The 25299-nt window shown below is 41.7% G+C and overlaps 1 protein-coding gene across 10 annotated transcripts in view; it reads left to right on the top strand.

Moving 5' to 3' along the window:
• Positions 1-25299, top strand: part of LOC138764513 (teneurin-3) — a 4541667-nt gene that overhangs the window by 1226856 nt on the left and 3289512 nt on the right. For all 10 annotated transcript variants that reach the window (XM_069940598.1, XM_069940580.1, XM_069940589.1 and 7 more), the window contains one exon: positions 632-810. The gene's annotated coding sequence lies outside the window, so the exon portion shown is untranslated. The remainder of the gene's footprint in view (positions 1-631; positions 811-25299) is intronic.

The raw sequence follows: 25299 nt of genomic DNA, 5'->3' as shown, positions 1-25299 counted from the left end.
CTGATTGCGTAATGATTTATTAATCTATAATTTTACATCATATGGTTTTTATAATCCTGAATCAACATCACAAATCTATTATTTGTTTTAATTTCAATAGTCTTTAATTGTGTAAATTTCACTGTGATTCACAAAGACAAATCAGTTTTCTTTATGCATAAAAATAACCGGAGTGAAACAACAATTGAGCTTGAGAGATTACCGGTAATCATTGGGTTGCAGCAGATTTTGAACTGGAGATTTCTGTTACAAAAGGGGGATCCACATGCTAAAAAAAAAGACACAGATAGAAATGGATAACAAAAAAGAATAAATTGAGATGTTAAGCTTAAAGAAATCAAATTATCTGGCAAGAAAAATGGAAACATGGGAGGTGATGGAGATTCTGAAATCTAGAGCAAAAATAAATCTCCAGGAGGAACTCATCAGGTGGGAAAAATAGTCAAAGTTCAGGTCAGAACCTTCAACAAGACCAGCATTTATTTTGCCCAATTCTTACTGAGTGGCTTTCTGGTCCATTTCAGAGTGGTCCATTTCAAGTGCACCATTCTGCATGTCTTGGAGTCACAAATAGGCTAGATTCAGGTACTATACATAAACTTCTCACTCACATCTGTTCTTCTCCATCCAGATTTCTCCAGCATAAGTCATAGCAAATACAAGGGAGGAGACTGCTCCACTGCTGAGCTCCATGAAGGATCAAATGTTGGAACAAACTGGGAAAACCCCAGCAATCAACTGCATGATAATGACTCTGGAATCTTGAATGAAACTACCAGCATTCTGCAGAAAACAAACAAAGGTTTTATTGTAAGTAATTTACTATTTTCCTACATTGGTTACATTAGAAATACAATGGTTGTTGAAGAAGTAGTTTTCATGGTATTTATAAATGAGATTGCTGGAAATTTTGTTGGCAATTTTTTGCTTTGACATTTTATTTCTTGCATGTCCATATCTACTATGGTTATGAATGGAGGGTTGATATTTACTCCCCATCAATATATATGTGTACATTTTTCTGCAGCTAAATTGTTGTTCATCTACCACAATGGTCAGTAATATTAAAAATTGTTGCTTTCATTGAGTTGATATTTTTCCTCTCTGAGCAACAGTTCATACCAAGTGTGTTATGGTGTTTTGATGTTTGACGGTTCGATGGGAAACTAATATGCATTAGATTCAAAACTTAAAGAGATAGACAGAACTAAGGTCATTTTTTTCTGGCTTTCCTTTTCAAAATAAAACTAGAATGATTGGATATTTTATTAGTTTTGACATCAATTAGAAGTGCAGTTGTAGAAATGGTCTTTCAGACAGAACTCCCTCGTTTTCTTCATTCTGTTTCATCTTGATCCATTCACTCTTTTCAGTGACTTATAAGGGGTGTAGGAGAGAGTGTCACAAAAGCTTGACAGGAATAATCTGTGATTATCTCAATTTTCAATTCCCTCAATTATGTTCATTGCAGAATATATTCCCTTCAGCAGTGGAATATATTCCCTTCAGCGACTGAAGGCCACATATAAATAGGTTGAGATAGACTTTCGTTCTGTCATCCTTGCCAAAAAGAAACAAGTGAAATAATGTTTACATAGTTTGTAAAATCTACATTCATGCCCCGACCTCTTGACTGGCTTTTCTTTCCCTGTGCTCGTTTTATTTGTGACCGAAAAGCAATAAAATGTAATGTACTTCAAAACATTTGTTTCATGCCAGCCAATTTGTCTGTACACCTCTTTCTGTGCTCCATTTTGTTCACAAAAACAAAGAAAAGCAACCACGAATCCTTTCTTAAATCAACCTCTGACAATTTGGGAGAAAAAAAAGCTTCAATACAGTTTCATAACAGTTGAGTTTATTCTGAAAATTGCATTGAATAACATGGATATGCAGATTTTTTTCTGATTCAGAATGCTGAATTGATTTTCCGATTTGTTTTGCATGTTTATGCTCATTGATCAAGGAAAGATAGATGAAGGGTTCAAAGAAAATTTATGACAATAATTCCAGGGATGAGAGGTTAACATATTCCCCATAGCTGTGGATCTGCGCACACTGGAGTTTAAAGGAACGAGGTGGGAATCTCATTGAAAAATTTCAAATATTCAAAGGACTGGATAGAATGGATGTGGGGTTGTTTCTAGTAGTGGGAGTGGCTCGGATCAGAAAAGAGCTGAGGAGAAATTTCTTCATTCCGAGGTTTGTGAATGTGTAGAATTTGTTGCCAAGCAGAACTTGAAAGGTTCTTGATAAGTAAGATCATCTGAGGTCATAGGGAGAAGCTAGGAGAATGGGGTTGAAGGGAAAAATCCATCAGTCATAATGTGAACGGCAAAGCAGACTCGATGGGCTAAAATCTTGTGTTCTTGTGGTCCAATTTACTCACGTCTATTTTACAAACATAACAATCACCCAAAACAGAACCAAATTTGGAACTAGCATAAAGTTTCATCAAGTTTCTGACAAATGTTTCTCATTCTTCCACCTTCTCGACTATTTTCCCTATTTCTGTCATGACCATCTCTAATCTATTCACTTTTTCTTCTGTACCTTTTATTCTTCTTTTTATTTCACTGAATTCTTGTGTCAGCCATTCTTTTAATGTTTCCATATATTCTTTAAAAAAAAATTTTTTCCATGTACTGTCCCTTCCCTTCATCTTTCATTTCTCTGTGTAGAGTTTGATGTTCTCCCTCCTCTTCTTCTGAGTCCACTCCAGGATTTATTTAAAAAATTATAATAAACATGCACATCAAACTGCAAGAAAAGGAGAATGAGGAAACAAACTGTAAACCTAAACAAAAATGGGAACAAGATCTAAACATAAAGATAAAGAATGAAACATGGGAGAAATTATGCTCCGGAACCATGAGAAATACAATAAACACGAGGTTACGCATGATACAATATAATTGGTTACACAGGCTATACACCACGCCCCAAAAGTTAAATAAATGGGACCCAACAGTATCAGACACATGTTTTCGCTGTAAAAAGGAAACGGGAACAACAATACATGCAATTTGGACATGTGAGAAAGTGGAAACATTTTGGGAAGATCTAAGCCCGATATTAAATGAAATCACAAAAAGCAATATACCAAAAAACCCAGAGATCTTCCTTCTAAGTAATTGTAGAGCTCGTTGAAAGAATCAAAGACTTGTTGATCCAAACCAAGGCTTTTATTAGCAAAAGATAAGAGCTCTTCACAGGTGGCCGACCAGTCTGGAATGATCTGACCTGGCTAGGGACACAACCCTTTAAGGCCCAGACAATAGGCGTGGCTTAGCTCTCAGCCAATCGCTGTAAGCACAGTCTAGATACAGTAACTATATACACTATATACATTGGTGATAGATCTGTACTATCACAGTAATATAAGAAATAAAGAATTTGGACTCTATTTGGATGGAGCACAATAAAGATGTATTATGATAGCCCTAGCTGTAGCAAAAAAATGTATTATGTCAACCTGGAAATTAGAAGACAACTTGAGAATACAACAATGGTACATAGAAATAAATAAATGTATTCCATTAGAAAAAATAACATATAATTTAAAAAATAACATCACAATATTAAAACAAATATGGGAACCATACATGAAATACAAAAGAGAAATCCTACCATGAACCTTCACCATCTAAAATGACAGAAGGAGAAGACAACAAAATGAACTGACTCAGGATATAAAAGTAAAAGATATAAATTTCTTGTTTATTTTATTAGGTGACGACATTGTTTAACGGATTTAATGTATCTTATAGATTGAACTTTGAATAAATGGGAAAGGGGAGAGAGAGGAAGGGAAGGGAGGGGGGAAAAGGGAAGAAAATGACACTATATATTCAAGATAAAAATGTCTGTATGTATTTTGGTCAGTATGGTTCATAGTGTAAAATATAAAAAAAATTTTTATAAGTTTCAGACATAGAGGGTGGTAAATGCCTGGAATGGGCTGCCAGGGTACTGGTGGAAGTAGATTCAACAGGAGCATTTATGAAGCTTCTTGACAGGCACATAAACATGTAGAGAATAGAGAAAGACGTATCATATACAAGCAGCAGTGAATTTGGTATCACGTTTGGCACAGACATTGTGGACCATAGCTCCTGTTCCTGAAATGGAGAGGAGAAATTTCTTCACAGGCTACTTTTTACTTCTACTATTACATCCAATACCTGTAAATATTTTCTAAGGTCAAAACATCTCTTCAATAAAATTAGTTTGATGTGTAACTAATAGATTACTGATTGATATCTAATGTGACAGCTTATGTTACATTTTATATTGTATATGGATATGCTTTAAAGAAGATAAATCATGATTTTTTTTAGTGTAGGTCACAAAAACTTCACAACGCAGATCTAATTTAAAATGCCAGAACTCTGCTCAAGCCAGACAGTCCAGGCTCCCAGTGCCTTTGTAAAGACAATGGAAACTGCTTAGCTGAAAGACTTCACAAGTAGGTGTTAATTGGGCATGCTGTGGAGAAATGGGTTATTGTTTTGGAAAGCAAAAGATCTATGGACTCAGAAGATTGGGTCTGGTGCCACAATCTGAATGCAGTTTGCTGCTTTAAGAAGGTCATGTGGTTTTGCAAGCAGAAAGAGAGAGAGAGAGAGAGAGAGAGAGAGACTGCTAGTTTTCTGCAGTGGCTTTTGGAAGCTTGTTTGAAACCCAATTTTGAAGATGGGTTGTGAGTTCGTAGTTCATCCTGTTCAAAGTCCTTGTGGTCCATATAAGTGGAGATGGTTTATAATATTTTCACCTGAGATAAGGGAAACAGAAAAGGAACTCTGTGATGACCTGAAAGAAAGAGGTTATCATCTGGAAAACCCTGATGGGACAAGTTTATTTGGCAAGACACTAAAGTAGCTGATCAGAAGGAATGAGTTTGTTTGTGTCCAACGAGCAATAAATCTCTCTCTGAAAACCAACAAGAACCTTCCTGAGTGGTAACCAAAGCCTGGCTAAGTTTCATAAATGTTAAATTCTGTCCACAGTATAAGAATTGCCAGATACCAGTGAACTTGGAGGAATGAGAAGTGAGATTGGACTGTGAACTAAAGACCTTTTCTGAACTTATACACACATTACATGCATGTGCACTTAGAATTATAAGTAGGTTAAGTTAAGTTAGATTAAGTTGATAGTAATAAGTTAAGCTTGATTCTGTTTCTATGTTTAAAGAAAATTAAAAGTAACTTTTGTTTATGTAACCATTTGTCTTGGTGAATTTCTATTGCTGCTGGGTTTTGGGGTCCTCTGGGCCCATCACATTAAGGATTTTCCCCTGAAATAATGTTAACTTGCTAATCACAACAGTGATAAGCAAAGTACATGACTTTTGTGGAGACAATGCAATGGTTTGTGCGTGAAAGGTCATGTTTGACCAATCTTGTTCTATTTTTTGAAGAGGTGACTAGGAATGTTGATGGGGGTAGACCAGTGGATGTTCTCTATGTAGACTTCAGTAAGGCCTTCGATAAGGTTCCATATGGAAGGCTACTTAGGAAGGTTCAAGCACTAGGTATTAACTTTGAGATAGTCAAATAGATACAACAGTGGCTGGAAAGGAGATGCCAGAGCGTCATGGTGAATAACTGTTTGTCAGGCTGGAGGCCGTTAACAAGTGGTGTGCCACAGGGTTCTGTGTTGGGTCTATTGTTGTTTGTCATTTACATGAATTATCTGGATTATGGGGTGATAAAATGGATTAGTAAATATGCAGATTAGTAAATATATGGAATTGTGGATAATGAAGGAGGTTTACAAAGACTGCAGAAGGATTTGGAATGCTTAGAAGAATGGGCTGAAAGATGGAAGATGGAGTTTAATGCTGAGAAGTGTGAAGTGTTTCATTTTGGAAGGAATAATCAAAACAGGACATGTGTAGTAAATGGGAGGGCATTAAAGAATGCAGTGGAGCAGAAAGATCTAGGAATAATTGTTCATCATTCCCTAAAGGTAGAATCTCGTGGATTGGGTAGTGAAGAAGACTTTTACTATGCTGGCCTTTATAAATCAAAGCATAGAATACAGGAGTTGGGAGATGATGTTAAGACTGTTCAAGGCATTGGTGAGGCCAAATTTGGAATACTGTGTGCAATTCTGGTCACCAAATTATAGGAAGGAAATCAACAAGATAGAGAGAGTGCAGAGAAGATTTACAAAAACGTTACCTGGGTTTCAGAATCTAGATTACAAAGAAAGATTAAGCAGATTAGGTCTTTATTCCTTGGAGTGTAGGAGGTTGCAGAGGGATTTTATAAAGATATTTAAGATTATAAGGGGCTAGAGAGAGTTGATGTGGAAAGGCTTTTCCCCTTGAAGGTAGGAGAGATTGAAATGAGATGTCATGAGTTAAGAGTTAAGGGGCAGAAGTTTACAAGTAGCATAAGGGGGAACTTCACTCAGAGAGTGGTGCTGGAGTGGGATGAGCTTCCAGGAGAAGTAGTGATGGCAGGGTCCATTTTGTCATTTAAAGAAAAATTGGGTAGGTATATGGATGGGAGGGAAATGGAGGATTATGGGCAAGGTGCAGGTAGGTGGGAGTAGAGGAGATTACTTGGTTTGGTGTAGTCTAGAAAGGATGAGGTGGCCTGTTTCCCTATTGTAATTGTCATATGGTTATAAAACAAAACCCAATTTGTGTTGTCAATATTTGCATCACCTAGGACCCATAGAACCAAGGACCCATAGAACATTACAGTACTGAAACTGGCCTCTTCAGCCCTTCTGGTCTGTGACGAACCATTTTTTTTTGCCTAGTCCCACTGAGCTGAACTCATTCCATAGCTCTCCATACCTCTTCCATCAATATATCCGTCCAAATTTCTCTTAAATTTTAAAATTGAGCGCACATTCACCACCTCAGCTGGAAGCTTGTTCCACACACCCACTACTCTCTATGTGAAGAAGTTCCCCCTCATGTTCCCCTTAAACTTTTCCCCTTTCGCTCTTAACCTATGTCATCTGGTTTGTATCTCACCTACCATTAGTGGAAAAAGTCTATCTGCATTTACTCTGTCAATCCCCCTCATAATTTTAAATACATTTATTAAATCTCCCTTCATTCTACGGTCCAGAGAATAAAGCCTCAACCTGTTTAACCTTCCCCTGTAACTCAATTCCAGAAGTCCAGGCAACAGGATACTAAATTTTTTCTACACTCCTTCTATCTTATTGATATCTCTCCTGTAGAACTTAATTGACATAATTTATAATTTACAATCTTTCAATAAGCTAATATTTATGATATGTTGTTGGGAATAAGCGAGGCAACCTCAGATAAAATTTAAAAAAAACAGGACTTACAGTTTTTAATCACAGAGCACCTATGGCATAGGGAATACTTAAAGTGATATGTGAGTGGAAACAAAAAGTTTGAGAACCATTGATCTAAAGCAAAGGAAGCTGGGAACATTGACCTGCCAGTCCTGCTCCACCTGCAACCAACTTTCACTAATGGACACATTATCATAATTCCACATGCCAATCCACACCCTAAACTTGTCTGCCTTTTCTGCAATACTCCTTGCATTGAAATAGATGCACCTGAGAATATTTCTACCACATCTTCTAACAGTGCATGCAATTTTAACATCATCTTTCTGCTCCATTTCTTTATCTGCTCTGGCCCTCTGATTCCCCTACCCCTGCACATCTAGTTTAAACCCACCAAAGAAACACTAGCAAACCTTCCCACAAGTGTTTTAGTTCCCTTCTAGTTCAGATGCAAAGAGTCCCATTGGAGCAGGTCCCACTTTCCCTGGAAGAGAGCCCAATGATACAGAAACCTGAAACCCTCCCTCCTAAACCATGTCTTTAGCCACGTGTTAAGCTGCATTATCCTCCTATTTCTACCTCACTAGCACGTGGCACAGGTAGCCATCCTGAGATCACTACCCTGGCGGTCCAGTCCTTCAAACTAGCGCCTAACTCCCTGAATTCTCCTTTTAGGACCTCCTCACCCTTCCTACACACGTGATTGGTCCTTTCATGGACCATATCATCTGGTTGCTCCCCTCCCTCCTGAGAATACTGTGAACTTGATCTGAGATATCTTGGACCTTGGCACCAAGGAGGTAACATATCATCTGGGATACTCAATAATTTCCCCAGAACCTCTTATCTGTCCCCGTAACTATGGAATCCCCTATCAATACAGCTCACCTCTTCTCCTCCCTTCCCTTTATAACCATGACACCAGACTCTATTCCAGAGACCTAATCTCAGTGGCTTGCCCCTGGTAGGTCCATCCACCAACAGTATCCAAAATGGTATACTTTTTATTGAGGGGGACGGCCTCAGGTGTGCCCTGCACTGCCTGTCTGTTCCCTTTCCCTCTCCTGACTGTCACTGATCTACCCTTCTCCTGCCTCCTAGGTCTGATAGTGTCCCTGTAACAGTTGTCTATCACCCCCTCTGCTTTCCGACGGATTCGGAGTTCATCCAACTCCGGCTCCAATTCCTTAACTTGACTTGTCAGGAGCTGCAGCTCGATGCACATTGCAGATGAAGTAGTCAGGGATAATGCTATCTTCCCTGACAATCCATATTTTGCTATTCCCACTGTCTATAACTAGAGGAACAAAATATATAATATCTAAAAAAACTTGCCTTTACCTGTGCCTACCTGCTGAATCCTTTTTGTTCCTCAAATAGGCTGGCCTTTTCTGACTTCTGATTATTTTCCTCACCTTTTACCTGTTCTCACCAAAGCCTGTTAAGCCAAAGGCTTACCATTCTGACAGCCCACTCCCTCCTTTGTTGAACTCGATTGACCAATCAACTGCTATCTGTTGAGTCTTTCCTTTTTCAACCCCTTTGTCTTCGGCTGTTGAACTCAATTGCCCATTTATTTCCTCACTGTCTTTTTGTACTCAGTTCAGAACTGCTTCCTGTGGAGTTAAAAAAGAAAATCGGGTGGGTTCAAGTGCAATACAGAAGAGTATTAGAGAAACTCAGCAGGCCATGTAGCATCCAAAGGAAGTGAAGGGTACCCAGAGATTCAGGGCTGAGCCCTTCGTCAGGTATAAAAAAAAACCAAATAGGCAGATGCTTGAATAAAAAGATGGAGGGAGGCAAGAGGAGGAGAGAAGGGAGGAAGGGGAAAGGGGTAGAACACAGGCTAACAGGTAGGAGGTAGATATGGTGGGAGGGTAGGAGATAAAACAAAAGCTGACAAAAAAAATCTTTCAGTACGCTACCCTTGCTCTCTCTCCTTATTCCTTCTCAGTTTTTTTTCCTCCTTTCTGATGAAAGACCCAGATCTAAGTTATCCTTTACTTCCTGTGGATGCTGTATGTCCTGTTGAGTTTTGTCAGCACTTTTTAGTGTTGGCTCTTATAGAGACGTGTCAGACAATGGCAAGCTCCTAATATTTAGATCAAGATGAAAGACAAAGACAAAGCATTAATTTTGTTTTAGGGATATTTTGTTTTCATTAAAGAGAATGTTCCCTATGTCCAATTTGCATTGGCATGCAAAGCAGAGGGAGTGGGGATAAATATCACTCTTTGGATGTGTTTACTTTGAACTTGGAGCCCATCACTCACTGTGAAGAAATGCCACGTTAAATATGGTTCCTACCCTTAATAATTTTCCACTTCCCTACTTTGTGTAATGTTGTGAAACATGAAAGTCTGCAGATGCTGTGATTGTAGTGAAAACACATAGAAATGCTGGAAGAACTCAGCCAGTCTTGTAGCGTCCATAAAAGTTAAAGATATATTGCCGATATTTCAAGTCTGAGCCCTTCTTCAAGGAGTGATGTTGTGCTTTGGTGAATTTCATTCTATCGAAGTAATTGTTCATGTGTTCCTCATGAAAGTATTTACCATATTATTGGGAATAGAATAATATATCAAAAAAATTAGCTTTTATATGGTAACTTCAACACGTCTTCCAAAAAAGTGCTTCCTTGCATAAATAGACAGTGGCCAAAATATAGTATGAACCAAAACCTTAATTGAATAAGATGTTGAATGATGCAGAGGGGGGAAAGATTGAGGGAGATGAGTGAGGGAGAAAATCCTTGGAGATCTATGCTCTTGATAGCAGCACTCATCTTCACAGTCCTGACTTCAGGAGTTCTGGGCTCTAAGAAAGCAATGGATGGGTGCAGGGCAGCAGAGTTAGACAACCTCCTACCACACTCCACCCACCTCCCCACTGTAGACAGCCGCTTCTATTGGCAGTCAGCACCCGCTGCAGCTACTATACTCGCTATTATGTTATTGCACCTGTGTGAGTCCCCGTGAAGCGCGCTAGTTGAAAAGGGAGTCGGATTTCAGTTGGCGGCAGACTCCATTTCCAGGGGCTTCTGTTATACATTGTATTTGTGGAATTTAACAGTAAAGCATTCGTCAGAGGTTGCCATTTTTTGGCGTCTGGTTATTCGATGGGATCAACAAACACCCACTAAGAGGGAAAAGAATTGAAGGGACCCAAGGGAGTAGGACACTCCCACAGCAGGCCAGGGCTCAGTGGCTGAGGGCCTCACACCAGGCTGCAGGCTCCTGGTGATCCTCTTCTGTGAACGAGGTTTTGGGAAACCAGGAATTGTCATGGTGCTGGTGCTGAGTTAACTTCCTGAAGGCCCTCTGGCATTGACAGCTTCCAAGTGCTTCAAAGCAAGTATTTGAGGACTTGTAACTTGGATGTCACTGAACAGGACAGGTGTGGCTCCAGACATTCTTGTGTTAAACATTGCAGATGGTATCAGGTGGCAGGATCAGCAAGATACTCAGCATTTCTAAACTCTTTTTGTTTATCTTCCATGCTTTATTAGTGGTGCGCCTCTTTATGTCCCTTTACAGGGCGGAGGAAAAAGTCCTCTGATCTTGACCTTGTTCTGGTGTTAAGCTGGTTTGCAGCGTAACATCCCTGTGGGTCGGTGTGAAATAGAATCTAAGTTGGAATATCTGCATTCCAGGAATTGCTGTGGTGTGGGATATGGGAAAAAGAAGGGGATGTGGGGGATGTGTTGTCAATGAGACACAAAATGTTTCTGCATTTTGGTATCAAATCGTAGATTGCTAGACTATGACCAGTGTAAAGTACAAGGACCAATTAAAGCAAAGCACCAGCTCAATGTCTTGTTTCTTTGTGCATTGCTGATCAGGTAGTGATTTAGGATTCTCATCTATCCATAAGAGCACTGTATATCAGCTGCAAGGTAAAAATTGATCTTCTGTCCATAAATTGTTCATGATAATTGGTTGGTTGTCTAATTTTCTGGGGTTATTCTGTGATAGCCGCGCTCCTGTCAAGGTACAAAAAGTACAACCAAGCCACTCCGTACAACACACTCAGAATTTATTTGAGTTATGCCGACAGGAATGAACAGTATTTGGTGGTGAGTAGGCAAAGTCACCTTACTAATACTGATGGATCTCATTCAAAGAACTCAGTCAGAAGCTACAATATTTAAGGCATTTTTTTCTGCATATAAATTTGATAACATTTCTTTGAACTCATTGTTACAAGCTTACATCTTGCTTATCTCTTTCTAAGGTCAGGGAAATGGTTTGATATCAATCATTTTTTCTCACGTTGTTAGGTCTGCTTTGTTCATGAATGAGTGAGACAAACACCAGACTGAGTCGAAATCAGGGTTCTTTGTTCTTTATTACCGGATTGTAACACTTGCGACTAACCATGTTAGTCGGAGAATGCATTCTGCCGTTATCAGCAAAATGGTGATTTTTTATACCCTTGGATACGTGCTTAGAACATCATCATATCATTACTTGTCCAATGACTAAAACTGTTGCTATCCTTTCCCTGCTAGCTTCCTGCCTCTCAATCCATCAATGTCTCTCTTATCTTGTAAGTACAAGGATGCATTCACATCTTGTTACAGCCCTGCACAGGGTAACTCCTTACACATTCCCATCTCATGATGTTTTACCTTACAACGTACAAGTCAAAATTAAGAGTTATCCTTCTTGTATTCAGAAAGTAACAGAAGTCTGGAAGAGTTGTTCCAAGGACACATAAACATCCGTTTTTTGCCTGCCTGATTTAAAATTAACAATGGTGGGTGAAACTTCTGGCAGAAACAATGTCAAACTGGTGCTCTTAAGGTTCTGAATGCTTACTATAGCTTTTGACAATTCACATTGGGTCTGAGAGGTAGTAGACTCAATCAGCTGTGTTTGGGTGAGAAGCTGATTTATAAATAGGCTGCCTTTTGACAGCTTGTTGGCCAGATCAGTAGTCAGTTAGCGCTGCTGTGTTAAAGACATCAAGGTAGGCATCAAGGTTTCTGGAGCCTGAGAGGGGCTCTGTTGGGCAGAAGTGATAAATGGTCCCTGTCTTGAAAGTTTGCAAGCCTAAAATTTTTGTCTTTCCCAGCCTGACTTTATTTGTGTTACTGAGTAAACTCTATGTTAGTTTTCTAATAATCGATATTCGTAGTTGTCCTACAAACACAAACTTGTACAATACTTTTGGTAACCTAAGTTGTAATATTGCTGTGTCTGAATGCCAAGCTAATGGACAATAACATTGAAGGTTGGACCTGTTGAATGGAAGGTTGTTGAAGGTTACAACATGATATACACAAGGTGCAGAGTTGGACAGAGAAGTGCGAAATGAACAACTTTGAAAGATGGAACTTGAGGTAGAGTACATGGGTTGATGATAGCATTCTTAGCAGTGTGGAGGAACACAGGGGTCATGGGGTGAAAGTCCATAGATCCCCTCATGTTTGCTGTGCAAGTTGACAGGGTGGTTAAGAAAGCTAATGGTGTGCCGGCCTTCATTAGTTCAGTTCCAGTCACCACATTATGGGAAGGATAAGAAATCTTAGTAAAGGGTGCAGTGAATATTTACCAGGTCCACTGTCTGTATTGGAGGACATGTGTTTTAAAGAAAGGTTGAGCGAGTCGGGCTTTTCCCTTTGGAGCAACAGAGAATAAGAGGCGACTCAACAGAGGTGCTAGAGATCATGAGAGGCTTAGATAAAGTGGACAGCCAACACCTTTCCCAGAGCTGCAATGGCTAAAATTAGAAGACATTCTTTTAAGGTGACTGGAAGAACATTTGGGGGAGATATCAGAGGTAGGTTTTATTGCACCAGGAGTGGTGGGTGCATGGATTGCACAGCTGGGGGTGATAGTAGAGTCTGATACAATGGGGATGTTTGACAAATGCTTAAATCGGCACATGGATGTCAGAAAAATCGAGGGTTATGAGGAGGGAAGGGTTAGATTAATTATGGAGTAGATTTACATTGGTCAGCAAAGCATCACATGTCAACAGCCTGTACTTTCCTGCATTCGATCACGTATTTGTTGAGAGGAGTATTTCCAGTTTTCGGCCTGGAACTTATTTTGGTGTTAATAACTTTAATAAGACTCTGTGGGAATAGTATACATTTCTGTAAAGATGTCAATTTAATACTTTTATGACATGATTAATATGAAAGCTTTCACACAAAATAATTTGCTAATTAAATTAATATCTTAAGAGGAACATGGAAAATTACTGGCACTCATTACCTTGCTCTCACTGATTTTCTTTTTTGCTTTTGTTTTTCTTTCCTGATACTTTCATGGCCTTTTTTTTTGTATATCAATGTTTTTTTTTATTAGATGATGTGAAATAGGAATTTAAAAAGAGTGAATTAGACGATTCAGTCTGCAACTGAAATTTGTCCTGATTCTATGATATCATGTACTGTGCCAATAAATCTGAATTTTGAATTTTGGAACTTTGGTTGCACTACCCTGAAGCTGACGTTGGGGTCCCATTGTCCTTAATCAGCCTAGAATTGGATGGTAAAGTTCCAGTGATAGATAGGCCTTCGATGGCATCATGTTGAGGCCTCGTCTCATGAACACCCTATGATTGAAGGTAAGGCCAGGGTGGAGCATCATTTCTAGTTGAAGTTTCTGAGACTTTGTAGGACTTTTAAAATTCCTTTTCAATAAATGGGAGTGTTCATTGGGCAATCAAAACTGCTGTACAGGGTAATAGTAAGAAGGTATGTCGTGTGTTAGCCTTTATTATTAATGGGGTTGAGTTCAAGAGCCACAAGGCTGATATGGAGATCTATCTGTTGCCCATGCAATAGAACCCTCGCCCCCCCACTCACTTCATGCTAATGATAGGTCCAAAGGAATGACGAAGATCAATAGAGTTTGGTGCCGGCAGCATCAGCTTTATAACATATTAGTTACCCACTTGGAATGTTGTATTCAGTTCTGGTCTCCTCACAACAGGAAGAATATGAATGGCATAGAGAGGGAGGAGAGGATGCTGCATGATTTGGAAAACATGTCTTGTGAGGATAGGTTGAGTGAACGTGGATTTTTCTCCTTGGAGCAACGGAGGATGAGTGGTGACCTGATAAAGGTGTACAAGATGTTAAGAGGCATTGATTGTGTGGATGGCCAGAGGCTTATTACCAGGGTTGAAATGGCTAACACAAGGGGGCATAGTATGAACATGGTTGGGAATCAGTACAGGGGGTATAAAAGAGGTAGGTTTTTTACACAGAGTATTGGGATGCATTGAGTATGCTGCTGGCAATGGTGGTGTAAGCAGGTACAACGGTATCTTTTAGGAGGCTATTAGATAGGTATACTGCATGAGCAGTGAGAGATGTAAGGAAATTGTAGGCAGTTATTAGTTATTAGGTCGGCTCAACACTGTGGGCCAAAGGGCCTGCATGTAATGTGCTATAGATTTCAATGTTCTGTGTTCTTAAGATGATTAGAAGAATATATTAGAAGTTGGACATTAATGCTAAAAACACGTTGAGACACATGAAAGTAATTAAAACATGAAAGTAAAGCAAAATTACCTTCTTCCTCCTACTTTTCCAGTGAATTGAAGGAGAATTCAGACCTTGTGGCCAGGTGAAGATTTGAAGGGATGGGCTCACTTACAAACTGTTTGTGAAATCCTGTTCATTTGTCTCCACCAGGGACAGAAGAACATGGCATATTCCAGCTCATGCCAATTAGTTCACAGACACAGGAAGATACACAGGCCACTTTTAGCTTGTTCTTTTTTTTTGGGTGAGGGGGTGATATTTGCTGAAACCTGTGTCTGTAAGATCAGATCATACTCTCGAATGCATGTTGTGAAAATAACAGCACAGAATAAGGCTATCAAGCCTCATATGGGCTAAGCATAATTGCTGTGACTCCTAATATAAAACAAAAGGAGATCAATGGGTGTTAATCCTTTAGGTAGTATCTCCTTCAGGAGGGGATCTGCCAGACGCTGATAGAATGGACCTAAACAGGACTTCTGCTTTCCTATCTATATCTGTCTATGAGCTCTTGGCTGTTGGCCTGTGCACATCCCCCTGCCCCATCTTCCATCCTCTCCTCCCACATTTTTATTCAAGAGCCTGCCTGCTTTTTGTTTATACCTTGGCTCCAAGCCCAAAATGTTGGTTATATCTGTTTGCTTCAGGACCTGTTAAGTGTCTCTGGCACTTTTAAGCATTCGACTAACAGATTAGTGCTTTTTGGATTGCTGAAACAAGAGCAAAGTGAAAGATTTGTTTGATATTGAAGTTGGCTTGGATAGAAGAGGAAAAATCTCATTGTAAGGAGAATACCGCCGCTGTGTTGCAGCCTCTGTTGAGCGAAGTCAACTATCGGTACTGCCCCTTTGGTAATCACTGTGGAATGGCCTCTCTCTCCAGGGCATAAGCCAGGGCAGAGTTGATATGGAGATCTATCTGTTGCCCATGCAGTAGGATCACCCCCCACCCCCACCCCCTGCGACTCACTCCATGCTAATGACAGGTCCAAAGGAATGACGAAGGTGCCGGCAGCATCGCAGGAGTTGCCATGCTAGTGCTGGGTACAGCAGTCAGCTGCCTTCGGGACTCAAATTCTGGATTTTTCCTTGGGGTTTACTCCCAAAACTTTTCCCGTGAGCAGGTAAAACCACAAGAAGCAGAGATTTGAAATCAGAGTTTTCCCTCTCCTAGATGAGTTATCCTCCATGGCTAATGAGTCCCATCTGCCCAGAACAACTGGTTTCATGGTGCCATGCCAGGAGTTGGACTTGGTTGTCAGAGGGTGTTTGAGACGCACGCCAGGAAGAGCGTCTGTAAGAGTTAGTAATGCTGAAGTAAATATTGGTTGTTAGCTTATTCTCAGAAATGGAGGATAAGAAGTTGAGGGAGGGAATGGAGATGACAGGGATGCACCATTTGGAGGAGAAGCAAGGTGAAAATAAGAACCAAAATTAAACCTTGGCTGACAACAGTAAGCAGTGCAAATGTCTTCGACTGGATGAATATGAGCAGATAAAGAACAAATAAATTTAAAATGATGCAGATGTGGAAATTTGATATTTTAAATAAAAGTTAAGTAATGAAACACTTAGTAGCAAGGAGAAACACAACTGAACAGTTAAATTGGAGAGCCTACACTAATCCCACTTAACATCAAATATTGCTACAAGACCTGGGTTTCCCGATTTGCGGAGATGCGTGGAGTAAAAGGAGAAACAGATCAATGTGACGCGACATCCAACTAGACAAATGATAGAATTGGTGAATAAGGACTGGATGCCAAGTTTCTTTGTGCCATGTTGTTGCTGGATTGAGCTGCAGAAGATCTGAGAGTCGATGGTGAAATTAAGATCATTAGAAAATTATTGAAGTGGTAAATGGCATGTGCAGAGAGCAACACTCATTGCAGAGGAGGGGACTCACTGGAGAGAGGTGGGGGCGGTCAACATAGGGCTACAACACAAGGAGATTCTGCCTCACAACTCCAGTCACCGGAGTTCATCCTTTGGGCTGTCTGTGTGGAATTTGCATTTTCTCCTGTGATCACATGTTTCCTTCCATCTCGCAAAGCAATGTAGATTAATTGCCCACTTAAATTGTCCCAAGTGTGAAGATGTATGGTAGAATCCAAGAGAAGCTGATGAGCACGCGATGAAAATAAAATGGGATTTGTTTCAGATAAGTGTTTGATGGGTGGTATAGGCATGGAGACCGAAGGGCCTGTTTCCGTGTTGCATTACTGCAAGACTCTAATGTTGTGAGCAATAAAAACATTCCATGGGAGAAGAATAGATAGAAATGATGGATTTGCATTTAATTCTTGGTTGATATTTTCATGCAATGTACCAAACTGAACAACTATCATTATTTGCAACAAACAATTCACATTCCAATAACTAGCTGGAAAATTGCCTTCTATAATAACTCTTTATATGTCTTCCACTCATAGCCTCTTGACTTTGATTTACCCAGCAGTAAAATAATCTGTCCATGTTTGCCTTTACAATTCCTGCCATCATTTGAATTCATTTATCATAACCCATTTCATTCTTCTCAAGCCAAGGGAATACTGTCTTTGCTTTCCATACCACTCAAACTTCCATCTCCAATAATGTTCCAGTCAATCTGCAAACACTGCAACCCCTCCTTGATGAAGACTCCAAATTTGCACAGTGTTCACAGACAGTAATAAATGGTTTGATCTTACTGAGGGAGTATAGATTGCAGTGGTGATCTTCAGAATTAAAGATTGAACTTCTTCTATACAATATAGGCATGCGGCAAATCGAGCTGCTGTCTCACAGTTCCTGAGATCCAATTTCAATCCAGATGGTGCAGAGAGCGCAGAGACTGCATGTTCCTACCAGGAATAAGGGAAAAGTTAACAGATGAAGGGAACCTTGGTTTTCAAGGGATATGGGAGAGCTGGTTAAGAAAAGGAGGGGAGCTATATATGCAGTACAGGTAACAAGGAGCAAATGAGCTACTTGCAGAGAATAGAAAATGTAAGAGAATGCTTCAGAAGGAAATTAGGAATGCAAAAAGAAGACATGAAGGTGATTTGGCAGATAATGTGAAAGAAAATCCAAAGGATTTCTACAAATATATTAGAAGGATAGTAAGAGACAAAAAAGGATCCCTAGAGAATCAGAGTGGTCAACTCTGTGTAGAGCCTCACAAAATAGGGGAGATCTTGAACAACTTTTTTGCATTGGTATTTACACAGGCAACTGGTATAGTGAATAAGGATGGAAGGAAAACAAATGGAAGTGTCATGGAATATATGGAGTTTAAAGAGAAGGAGATGCTCACTGCCTTGCAATGAATGAAGGTAGACAAATCCCCTGGACTGGATGTGATATTCCCCAGCACCATGAGGGACACAAGTGCAGAAATTGAAGGCCTCTGGCAGATATATTCAAAATATTCTTAGTCGCGGGGGAGGTGCAGGAGGATTGCAGAGTAGCTCATGTTTCTTGCAGTTAAAGAAAGGCTCCAATAGTAAACCAGGTAATTATAAGCCAGTGAGCCTCGCGTCAGTAGTATGTAATTATTTGAAGGATTTCAGAGAGACAGGATATGTAGACATTTGGACGGTCATCGACTGATTTAGGACAGCCAGCATGGATTTATTTATGGTAGGTCATATTTAACAAATCATGTAGCATGTTTTGAGGAAGTTATCAAGAAGGCTGATGAGGGAAAGGCCATGGATGTTGTATGGATTTTGACAAGGTTCCACATGAGAGGTTTGTTCAGAAGGTTAGAACACCAGATATACAACTGGACTTGAAATGGGCTTGATGGAAGAAAACATAGTGGTGGTAGAAGGTTGCTTCTCAGACTGGAGGTCTATGTCAACAGGTATGCCTCAGGGATCTGTGATGAGACCATTATTGTCTGATATCTGTATAAATGATCTAGATGATAATGTGGTGAATTGGATCAGCAAGTTTGTTGATGACACAAAGTTGGGAGGCACAGTTGACTCTGGGGAATATTTTCAAAGCTTGCAGATCTGGACCAGCTGGGAAATTGGGACAGTAAATGGCTGATGGAATTTAATGCAGATTAGTGTTGTACTTTGGAAGTACACAATAAATGGTAAGCCCTTGAGGAGTGTGGAGGAGCAAAGAGATTTGGGATTACATATACATTGTTCCCTGAAGGTGGTGTCACTTGTGGATAGTGTTGTAAAAAAAGCTTTTGGGATTTTAGCCTTCATAAATCAAAGTATTGAGTTTAGAAGTAGGGATGTTATGTTGAAGTTATTCAAGTCATTGGTGAGGCCACACTTAGAATATTGTGTGCAGTTCTGGTCACCCAGTAGCAGGAAAGATATCAATAAGATTGAAAGAGTGCAGAGAAGATTTGCTAAGATGTTACTGGGTTTTCAGGAGTTGAGTTACCGGGAAAGATTAAACAGGTTAGGACTATACTCCTTGGAAGGAAGAAATAAGGCTAGAGCTGGATGAGGTCCTCACCCAGGATGAGACATATAAGGCAATCGAACAACTGAAAAGTGGCAAAGCAGCAGGTATGGATGGAATCCCCCCAGAGGTCGGGAAGGCTGGCGGCAAAGCTCTGCATACCAAACTGCATGAGTTTTTCAAGCTTTGTTGGGACCAAGGAAAACTGCCTCAGGACCTTCGTGATGCCACCATCATCACCCTGTACAAAAACAAAGGCGAGAAATCAGACTGCTCAAACTACAGGGGAAATCACGCTGCTCTCCATTGCAGGCAAAATCTTCGCTAGGATTCTACTAAATAGAATAATACCTAGTGTCGCCGAGAATATTCTCCCAGAATCACAGTGCGGCTTTCGCGCAAGCAGAGGAACTACTGACATGGTCTTTGCCCTCAGACAGCTCCAAGAAAAGTGCAGAGAACAAAACAAAGGACTCTACATCACCTTTGTTGACCTCACCAAAGCCTTCGACACCGTGAGCAGGAAAGGGCTTTGGCAAATACTAGAGCGCATCGAATGTCCCCCAAAGTTCCTCAACATGATTATCCAACTGCACGAAAACCAACAAGGTCGGGTCAGATACAGCAATGAGCTCTCTGAACCCTTCTCCATTAACAATGGCGTGAAGCAAGGCTGTGTTCTCGCACCAACCCTCTTTTCAATCTTCTTTAGCATGATGCTGAACCAAGCCATGAAAGACCTCAACAGTGAAGACGCTGTTTACATCCGGTAATGCACGGATGGCAGTCTCTTCAATCTGAGGCGCCTGCAAGCTCACACCAAGACACAAGAGAAACTTATCCGTGAACAAGTCTTTGCAGACGATGCCGCTTTAGTTGCCCATTCAGAGCCAGCTCTTCAGCGCTTGACGTCCTGCTTTGCGGAAACTGCCAAAATGTTTGGCCTGGAAGTCAGCCTGAAGAAAACTGAGGTCCTCCATCAGCAAGCTCCCTACCATGACTACCAGCACCCCCACATCTCCATCGGGCACACAAAACTCAAAACGGTCAACCAGTTTACCTATCTTGGCTGCACCATTTCATCAGATGCAAGGATCGACAATGAGATAGACAACAGACTCGCCAAGGCAAATAGCGCCTTTGGAAGACTACACAAAAGAGTCTGGAAAAACAACCAACTGAAAAACCTCACAAAGATAAGCGTATACAGAGCCGTTGTCATACCCACACTCCTGTTCGGCTCCGAATCATGGGTCCTCTACCGGCATTACCTACGGCTCCTAGAACGCTTCCACCAGCGTTGTCTCCGCTCCATCCTCAACATCCATTGGAGCGCTTTCATCCCTAACATCGAAGTACTCGAGATGGCAGAGGTCGACAGCATTGAGTCCACGCTGCTGAAGATCCAGCTGCGCTGGGTGGGTCACGTCTCCAGAATGGAGGACCATCGCCTTCCCAAGATCGTGTTAAATGGCGAGCTCTCCACTGGCCACCGTGACAGAGGTGCACCAAAGAAAAGGTACAAGGACTGCCTAAAGAAATCTCTTGGTGCCTGCCACATTGACCACTGCCAGTGGGCTGATATCGCCTCAAACCGTGCATCTTGGCGCCTCACAGTTTGGCGGGCAGCAACCTCCTTTGAAAAAGACCGCAGAGCCCACCTCACTGACAAAAGGCAAAGGAGGAAAAACCCAACACCCAACCCCAACCAACCAATTTTCCCCTGCAGCCGCTGCAACCGTGTCTGCCTGTCCCGCATCGGACTTGTCAGCCATAAACGAGCCTGCAGCTGACGTGGACTTTTACCCCCTCCATAAATCTTTGTCCGCTAAGCCAAGCCAAAGAGATGTGAGTAGGATATTTCCACTTAGATTGAGAGAGACAAGTACGAGAGGTCATAGGCTTATGCTGAAAGGAGAGAGGAATAAGGGGAACATTAGGGGAAAGTTTTTCACTCAGAGAGTGGTAGGAGTGTGAAATGAGCTGTCATCTGATTTAGTGAATGCAGATTCAATCTTGAGTTTTAAAAATAAATTGGATCAATACATGGATAGGAGAGATCTGAAGGGTTATGGAATGAGAGTAGGTCAGTGGAACTAGCTAGTTTTATTGGTCAGCACAGACTAGAGGGGTCAAATGGCCTGTTTTTTTCTGTGCTGCAATTTTCTATGGTTCCGTGTTTCTATCAGGAGTCTCTCAGTGGAGTTTGCACCTACTCTCTGCAACCATATATATTTTCTTTTGGTGATTTGGTTTTTTTCCCACCTCCTAAGAATGTGCAGTTTGGTAGATAAATTGACCACCCAACCGGCATCAGCATCCAAAATGATGGCGGTGCAACTGCGGTCACAGCATAATCTGCTCTGGATTCCAGGTCTGCTGTAACTAACAAGTAGATGTGCCATGCACAGACCTGGATTCAACAAGATTTTTTGGTGAAGCGCAGTGAGTCTGGAACTGCAACTTCAGTCGCCAAACAATGAGCAGGTTGCTGAGATGGCCACAAGGTTTGCAACTCGATGGCCATGGAGTGAGGCCTACTGAAGAAACCGAGATGTGGGGTAGCATGGCAATGTGGCCTCAGCTTTTCAGTGGTACCTATTTCAATGGTCGTGGAAAAAGTGCAATGTGGCGAAGACGGAGGTGGTACCCTGAGAAGTCCCAAAGAATGTGTTGGTCGTACTCGATGTTGACCTCAGGCATGAGGCCTCATGCCATTCGGATCATCCAAGTTTGGGGGGGGGGAGCTTTGAGACGTAATGTTGTTCTGCCGCTTTGAGAAACTGTGACTTGGTTGGCCCTTTAAAGTTGGCAGATGGTAATATCTAAGTCTTGCTGATGTCAGTAAGATGGCTGTGGTTGGACTTCTTGTAACATCCAAATGAAATTGCAACCGAGCTTATTTGTGTTCACTGCTTGTTCATTGAAGTTTGGTGTTTGTAGCAATGTTGATCATTTGAAATTGGGAAGTTGTTCATTGCTGCAATTGGAAGGAATGAATTAGGTTTAAATAATTAATCTTCTAAGTTGGATGGTCGCTGTAAAAAGATAGCAACGCCAGTGTATTTTGCCTCCCTGTCGTCATTTAGATAGTAACCAACTTATTCCTAATTGTATGTTCATCACTTTGGATCAACATGCGTTGTGTTAAATCACTTGTAATTGTGTTTAAACAAACAACAAGGTAAGGCTTTTTTAAGCATTAAAATAATATTTAATTCTCATAAAAATATTGCTGGCCACCGCCAATCACTGACACCTCACCACCAAGGCCCCGTTCCTGCCGAGAGCCCGAAGATCCGGCTCCTGCCCGAGAACTTGAGGTCCCCACTGCCATCAGGATCCCAAGGTCCACTGCTGCTGGTGCCGGGAGCCCGAGATCTGCTGCTAACAGCACTAGGAGCTCAAGGTCTGCTGCTGCCAGGACCAGGAGCTCAAGGTCCACTGCTGCGGATATTAATATTGATTTTGGAATATCGGAGTTGTACTGAACTATTAGCAAAATATTATTCTCCACAATTTCTGAAAACCTAAAACGGGATACCGCCACCAGATACATCCTCCCCTCCCCTCCCCTTTCCGCTTTCTCTTGGGACTGCTCCCTCCGTGACTCCCTCGTCCACTCTTCCCTTCCCATTAATCATCACTTTGACACCCTCCCCTGCAGCTGCAGTAAGTGCCACACTTGCACCCACACATCCTCCCTCACTAACATTCGAGTCCCCCAAACATCCTTGCAAGTAAAGTAACACTTCACCGATCAATCAGTGGGGGTGATTTACTGCATCCGGTGCTCCAGATGCAGCCACTTCTACGCTGGAGAGACTAAATCTAAACAGGTAGATAGTTCTGTTGAGTGCCTTTGCTATGTCCACTGTAATGAATTCATTCCATACACCATCGCAACACTGATATGTAAAACCAAGGTCACCTGCAAATTCCATCTCTGCAGTCTTCAGCTAGATATCTATACCGACCTCCAATTTCCATTAACACCCTCCCTCTGTCTCTTTCCTAAGCCACCTGTAGTCCTTGCTCCTGTTCCCAACCACTTCCCTGTCTTCTCCTCTCAGAGAATTACCTCTCTTGGCCCTCTGCCCTCTCCCCATCATCTCAATTTCTCTTCTTTGGCAGCTAATAGCCTGAATACTCCTGGGATTGTCTGATCCCGGAAGTTAAACAGGTGCAGGACTTGGAGGGGTGATCACCTAGGAACACCAGGCGCTGTAGGTTTCTGTGATGGGTGCTGGACAAATTGCCCCTCGCAGTACACAAAAGTTGAAGCATTTCATGTATGTTACACTCTAAATGTGACAATAGTGGAACCTTTACCTTTACCCTCCCACCTGTTTCCACCTATTACCTCTTGCGCATTAGCTTGTGCTCCTCCTCTTCCCTTTCCTCCTCCTTCCCTATCTTCATGCCCCTCCCCCACCCCCCGCACCTCATCTTTTTGTTCAGGTGACTGCCTGTTTTTCACATTCCTGACATAGGGCTCAGCCCCAAAACGTTGACCATGTTTTACGCCCTGCGGGTGCAGCGCGACTGGAAGAGTTTCTCCAGCACTTTTTGTGCACTGCAGATTAGTTGACCTCTGTGAATTGCCCCTGTGAATAGAAGCGTCATAGAATATGGCTGATGAAAAGAAAATGGTGGCATTGCCGGAGCTGCTGCAAGTGTGGACCTGCAGAGAGCAGGGGAAAGAGACACAGTGCTCCTTCACAGGATTCTACCACCCTGTCCTACGATTGATGGCTCTGTACAAGCTTTCAACAGCCTGTTCAAGGAGCCGACGGTGTGTTTTATTTTAAAATCCAGCAACCATAGGGTCTGGGCCCAAGATGATGATGCCTGTGTCCAACAGCTACCTCGATGGGGTAACAAACTCCAGGGAAACAGAAGACTGGCGCAGGGCACCAGAAAATGGGGATACTACCATCCCTTTGAGAAAGAGAAGCACAAGAGACAACCTTACGGGATGGTGGCTGCAGCTGTGGACCAGCGAGGAGTTCTGCAGCTGAAGAACACACAGGCAGTGAGCTGTTGGCAACTCGTGATGATGAAACCATGCGGGCCGTAGACTTGGTCAAAGGACTCACATCATGCTGCGGATTGCTGGGGACTGGCTAGAGACTAGCCGAAGGGGCACCGACCGGCCCAGAAGTAAGCCTGCAAGTACGATAAGAGGAACAACACTTAATATTTCGTCTGGGCAGTTTCCAACCAAATGGCGTTCACATCAAATTCTCCAGTCCCTCCTCCACCCCCTCCCTCCACCCCCACCCCCAAACCCCCCTCTCTCTCTCTCTCTCTCTCTCTCTCTATATATATATATATATATATATCTCATCATCCCTCTGTATCCTTCAGCTCTTCACCCCTTCCCTCTCCATTCATAGAGATGTCATCTCCCCCTATCTCTTCCCAGCTTTTTAACCTTCTGCCCTTCCACCCATATCCACCTATGACCTCTTTCTTGTCTGTGAGTCTTGCAGTGAGGAGGTTGAGGATTGACAAGTCCTTCTGGGCATGGGAAAGTCAATTGAAATGACATTCAACCATAAGTTCAAGATGCCCATTGCAGACAGAGCACAAGTGCTCTGCAAGCTGGTCGCCTGGTCAACATTTGGACTCACCGATGCAGAAAATGCAACATTGGAAGCACTGAATGCAGTCAATTAGATTGGAGAAAGTAGACATGAATCTTTGCATCAAAGATTCAAGGGATAGAAATCAATAAAGAAACCTGAGTGACATGCTGGTCCAATTTTGTGTTATGAAAGCATAGTTGACCTAATGTAATTAACATCCAGGGCTTCCAGTAGAATATGGACTTAATCTCCAGTAACCTTCTTCTGCAGAATGACATGAGTTATCACATGGGAAATAAGTCTGGGAAATCATTTTTTTGTTGAGCATCTGCTGCAATAGTGGGGACTTTCAGCTATTTCAATTCTGTGCCCCACTCCCATGCCGACACGCACTGCCAAACTGGGGCCACCTGTAAATTGGAGAAAAAAGTACCTAATATTCCGTCTGAGCACTGTCCAAACAGGTGGCATTTTTATCAACTTCTCTGGTTTCCATTAC

Source organism: Narcine bancroftii, chromosome 1 (assembly GCF_036971445.1).
Source record: "Narcine bancroftii isolate sNarBan1 chromosome 1, sNarBan1.hap1, whole genome shotgun sequence".
NCBI lineage: Eukaryota > Metazoa > Chordata > Chondrichthyes > Torpediniformes > Narcinidae > Narcine > Narcine bancroftii.
Note: the sequence above shows the minus strand (reverse complement) of the source record. Positions and strands in the feature narration are given on the sequence as shown.